Consider the following 6,000-nt stretch of genomic DNA (forward strand, 5'->3'; position numbering starts at 1 on the left):
CAGGGTTTCTCATGGTGTACTCTGCATATAAGTTAAATAAGCAGGGTGACAATATACAGCCTTGACGTACTCCTTTTCCTATTTGGAACCAGTCTGTTGTTCCATGTCCCGTTCTAACTGTTGCTTCCTGACCTGCATACAAATTTCTCAGGAGGCAGATCAAGTGGTCTGGTATTCCCATCTCTTTCAGAATTTTCCACAGTTTATTGTGATCCACACAGTCAAAGGCTTTGGCATAGTCAATAAAGCAGAAATAGATGTTTTTCTGGAACTCTCTTGCTCTTTCCATGATCCAGTGGATGTTGGCAATTTGATCTCTGATTCCTCTGCCTTTTCTAAAACCAGCTTGCACATCAGGAAGTTTACAGTTCATGTATTGCTGAAGCCTGTCTTGGAGAATTTTGAGCATTACTTTACTAGCATGTGAGATGAGTGCAATTGTGCGGTGTTTGAGCATTCTTTGGCATTGCCTTTCTTTGGGATTGGAATGAAAACTGACCTTTTCCAGTCCTGTGGCCACTGCTGAGTTTTCCAAATTTGCTGGCATATTGAGTGCAGCACTTTCACAGCATCATCTTTCAGGATTTGAAATAGCTCAGCTGGAATTCCATCACCTCCACTAGCTTCGTTCATAGTGATGCTTCCTAAAGCCCACTTGATTTCACATTCCAGGATGTCTGGCTCTAGGTGAGTGATCACACCATCATGATTATCTGGGTCGTGAAGATCTTTTTTGTACAGTTCTTCTGTGTATTCTTGCCATCTCTTCTTAATATCTTCTGCTTCTGTTAGATCCATACCATTTCTGTCCTTTATCGAGCCCATCTTTGCATGAAATATTTTCTTAGTATCTCTAATTTTCTTGAAGAGATCTCTAGTCTTTCCCATTCTGTCTCTAAGTACTATCAAATTTGATAATCAAATTTCTTTATGCTGACTTAAAATATACAAGCCTCATTTTTGTCTAAGAAACTTATTTTTCCAAGGAATTAGGTACAGGAAAATGTACTAGTCACATATGAAAAAAGAAAGGAAAATACACTATGTGAAACATATGGAATACTTTGGTACCTTTAAGGCAGTTAATTAGAATCTAAATAATGAGCTTCAGCATGTGTCCTATTATTGTCACATTAGAATATTAGCTCTTGAGCTCTATGTCCTCACATATATTTTGTGCACTCAGTAGAAAAGTATGCATTATACTGACACATATACACTGACTATCACATGAAATAGAAGAAACAGCTTACTGAAGTTTGTGTGTCTATGTGCTTGTGCATACGAATACACATATGTGGTGTATATACATACACATACACACACATAAGTGGGTATGTTTACTTCTGTTCTTCAAAATTTGTAGTAAGAACTGTGTCCTCAGAAAACTAAACAAGATTCCTCTTTGAACCATCTAGAATGGATTTACACATATTCCTCATCTGAACAGTGATATAAGATTTGGAAAACTAAAATATCAGGGCATCTTTACTTACCAGCAATTACTAAGATAAAAGCTAGAATGATACTAAAATATAGGCATTAGGTGTAACTACCTTCTTTCTTTAAAATAATACATATTTTGCATAGATGCATGATAAAAAGCTGAAGACAATCACCCTGGAATAATATGTCTACATATCATAAACTAAAAAGTTCCCTTTATCCTAGGTATGTCCTCTATAAATTACTTTTTATAATCATAAGTGAAAGTAAAAGTCACTTTTCAGTGTCCAACTCTTGGAACCCCTATACAGTCCATGAAATTCTCCAAGCCAGAATATTGGAGCAGGTAGCATTTCACTTCTCCAGGGGATTTTAGCAACCCTGGGATTGAACCCACGTCTCCCGCATTGCAGGCAGATTCTTCACCAGCTGAGCTCAAGGGAAGCCCAAAAGAATACTGGAGTGGGTAGCCTATCCCTTCTCCAGTGGTTCTTCCAGACCCAGGAATGGAAGCAGGGTCTCCTGCATTGCAGGTGGATTGTTTACCAACTGAGCTATCAGTGAATTACATCAAATTTACATGGAATTTCTTTCTTTCTTCAAAAAAAAAAAAGCATTTCAACTGAATTTCAAAGGTCAGAATACAAGTTCCATTTACATATACTTGTAAAAACATAATGGCATGTTAAAAACATTATAAAATTGCACAGAATTAAATGCATACACAAGCATTCTCTCACACACACAAGTGGTACTGGTGAAATCTGAATCAGGTGAGTGGGTTGTATTGCTGTCAATCCTAATTGTGATATTTACTACAGCTATGTAATATCTTACAATTGAGACAAACTGGATAGCAAGTATAGCTGATCTCTCTATTTTATACAACTGCAAGTTAAACTATAATTATCTCAAAATGAAAAGTTAAAAATCTGATTTATAATATATATATATATATATATATATATATATATATATATGATGTGACACATAGAGTGCAGATAATGCCAAAAACCCTCTAGACTGCCCATCAAACCTATCCTGTCCCTCTGGTAAACATATCCCTCCCTTAATTCTAAAAGTAGCTACATTAGGTTGTGAAATAAGAATCCATTCATTAGTTTTAAAATATAATTTGAGGGAGCACCAAGAGTGATTCTAGTTCTTTCTGAACTCCCTAACACCTGAATCCATTTTTTCTAAATATACGGGGAAAAGACTCAAAATGAGTTTGTCAGGATTGTAGTCATACATAATTTTGCGAATGTATATTTCAAGCAACAATACAATCCATTTGATACTAATATTAATTCTTTTTTTGTTATCTTTCTTACCTATTCAGATTAAAATCTCCTAGACTCAGCCACTGAAAGGCACGACACTTATCCTCTATTTATATGATCATTTCACCTTTTAAACTTATTCATGTTCTTTGAAATGAAACCTCATTTCCACCTGAGGTAAATATAGCATTTCTTATTTAATTTTTCTGTTCCTGAAGTTCTCTGAACTCCAAATTATTAAGTGCCCATCCACATGATTCAAGAACAAAAATAGTAACAAGGAAATGGAGAGCTAATAGTCAAAAGAAAAATCTGAATTCAAGTAGAATAATTTCAAACTTCTCTCTTGGAATCTTCCTCTTGCTCTCCTTTGCAGAATGCCCTCCTTGATTTGTTGCGATTCCGAGTCCTAGTCTGAGACCCTTTCTTTCTCAGAGTATCTCTCCCTTCTTCCTTTGGGAAGAGAGATAACCAGGTCATGGCTTTACTGATCATATGTACACAGATAATTCATTTACACTGACCTCCAGCACAGATCCTCCTGCTGACATTCCAAACCCAAACAGCCAAACATCCTGTCCATCTTGGCTTAGCAGTTAGAAAGGACACTCTGATGCTCTGCGACACACCTTGTCAAGAAGGAGATGCTGAGGCTCTGCCAAGTACCACGTTAGGAAGGAGAGACGTATTTGCCTAGTTCCCAGGATGCCTAGCAGCAAACAACCCTCAGCTGTCAGATCTTTTTAAGAACTGGTTCATCTGAAACAAGTCAGCACTCGCAGGACCTTTCCCTCCACTCAGTGTAGCTCACATGAAATCACATGTATGAGGGCCTAGCACTCTCACCCTATATGGGGATAACTGTGGAAGTCTATCCAGCATCAGAGAAATTAGCTTAGATTTTCTGCTGAGACTATATCCCATGGCAACTTTTCTCTTCTCCTAGTACTTTTTTTATCTTCCAGAGATGGCTCTGTGCTCAGTGAAGCACAATCTGTGGCAATTGGTACCAGGTGTGAGCCAATTTCAGAAAAAAAAAAAGAAGAAAAGATTTCTGAAAATGTTTTTGACCAGAATATGTGGGTTGATAGCCCTAGATGTGTGGGTTGATGGCCAAGAAATGAAGTAATTGACTTGTCCATAATATGATGAAAGTGAAGGTCACCCAGTTGTGTCCAACTCTTTGCAATCATATGGACTATACAGTCCATGGAATTCTCCAGGTCAGAATACTGGAGTGGGTAGCCTTTCCCTTCTCCAGGTGATCTTTCCAACCCAGGGATTAAACCCAGGTCTCCCACATTGTAGACGGATTTTTTTTAGCTATTCTTGGGCTTCCTACCCAGAAATGGAACCAGGGTCTACTGCATTGCAGGCAGATTCTTTACCAACTGAGCTATGAGGGAAGCCCATAATAAGATAGCATTGCAGCTTATTTTTCAGTTCTTGTTTAATATCTAACATCCCACATACTTTAAATTCTGGACTATGGTTCTCTCTTACATTGCAGTGCTTTGCACATACTAGATTCTTATCTATTGAATGAATTAAAATGTCTTTTGCCAGTGCCCCCCTAAAAAAATTTCAATATGATATCTGCTTAACATGAATTTGAGAGAGCATCTTGAAAAGGCTAAGTATGATGTAACAAATATCTCAGAGATGTATGAAGAAGATAAGATGGGGAAAATTTTGGCTGCCTTCTATGGCACAATTCCTTGGTGATAGGAATATTTGGCAGTAGAAGAAAAGAGTTAACTAATAGTTACTCAACCTCTTTCTAATTTGGTCTTTTGCCCATATCTCCTCCTAATTTCAAGTTGCTTACTTTATGGCCATTTGGGACCATCCCAAAATGTGGAATCTACATGTTAGCAAGTGTTTGTGAGTCAACCAATGACAGAATTGTCATTAGTGTTTTGAGTGGCATAGCAGAAAAAGTCAAAGACATTTGACTCAGATTAAAATTAGTTCAACTACTGGGTCTGCAATTTACTAAATGTGTATTGGGCGGTCTTAGTTAAACTCCTTAAATTCTCTGAGGCTTAGTATGTTATTATCTACTGACTTTCCATCCATAAAAAATATGCAGATACCAAACAACAGGAATGGAGTAAAAGTGTCCTATAGCTATATACTGGGCTTCCCAGGTGGCTCTAAAGGTAAAGAACCTACCTGTCAATGCAGGAGACATAAGAGACATGGGTTCCATTCCTGGAGGGGAACATGGCAACCCATTCCAATATTCTTGCTTGGAGAATCCTGTGGACAGAAGAACCTGGCGGGCTATAGGGTTGCAGAGTCAGACACAACTGAAGTGATGTAGCACAGCACACAACATATCTATATACAATGTGTGTACACATATGTGTATACACACATACACATCCTCACATATTCATCCCACATCTAAGACCAGTATTTTTTCTGCTACCTCTCAATCACTGTAAGACTTGATGAGTAAATTATTTTTTTAAATCACAATTGCCTTTTAATTGCTCATTTTTAACAGAGTGCTAACTGATGTGTCACAGTGTACTATAATCTACCTTTGACTCTGTGCAAGTGTTTGATGTCTAGGATGTGTGAAATCCTTTTCTGAAGCATTGTTTTTACTTGCAAAATTTTGTACATGTCAAGAGACTAGTTGTGGTGTGTTCAACTTTGTATTGATATTTAACAGCCTCATTCTACATTATCTGTGTTATCACAGTTAAATAATAGAGGGTACTTTCATTTTATCTTTCTTTTAAAATTACCTTTTGGATTTTATTGAATATTTCACTATTCTAATACCACAGGTGCTGTGTTATTTTCCCTCTGATATTGATATAAAAATTTGTAGTTGTTCCTTTTAAAAGTGAATTGCATTTGGGTACGATGGCATATATTATTAAATTCTCTACAACATATACTTCAAATACTTTTAAATATCAATATATCATGACCCTTTTAGGTAAAATTTTGGTAATGTGGAATACCATAATAATATATATACAAATAATTTATTTAACATATTCAATACCTTGGACTATAGCCAATTAAAAAAATTAGTTACTCCAATATATGCTTTCATAAATTTTATTATGATCAGAAACAACTAGATTGAGGAACTTTTACCAAACATATATGTAGATAGAAAATTAATATTTTAGTAGATTATATTATGCAAGTATATAACATATCCAAATATATCAGAGGGTAGTAGGGATATATACAGTTTTGGAATATTTAAAAATATCTCATGTTGGAGAGGTTATTGAGAAAAATC

General features: G+C 36.2%; 1 long non-coding RNA gene across 1 annotated transcript in view; it reads right to left on the reverse strand.

Annotated features, from left to right (window-relative positions):
* LOC129650011 (uncharacterized) overlaps positions 1-3,734 on the reverse strand; it is a 130,755-nt gene extending 127,021 nt beyond the window's left edge. Inside the window, exon 1 of the long non-coding RNA XR_008713527.1 lies at positions 3,254-3,734. This is a non-coding gene — a long non-coding RNA (uncharacterized LOC129650011). The remainder of the gene's footprint in view (positions 1-3,253) is intronic.
* Between the last annotated feature and the right edge of the window lie 2,266 nt (positions 3,735-6,000).

Source organism: Bubalus kerabau, chromosome 4 (genome assembly GCF_029407905.1).
Source record: "Bubalus kerabau isolate K-KA32 ecotype Philippines breed swamp buffalo chromosome 4, PCC_UOA_SB_1v2, whole genome shotgun sequence".
NCBI classification, from domain to species: domain Eukaryota; kingdom Metazoa; phylum Chordata; class Mammalia; order Artiodactyla; family Bovidae; genus Bubalus; species Bubalus kerabau.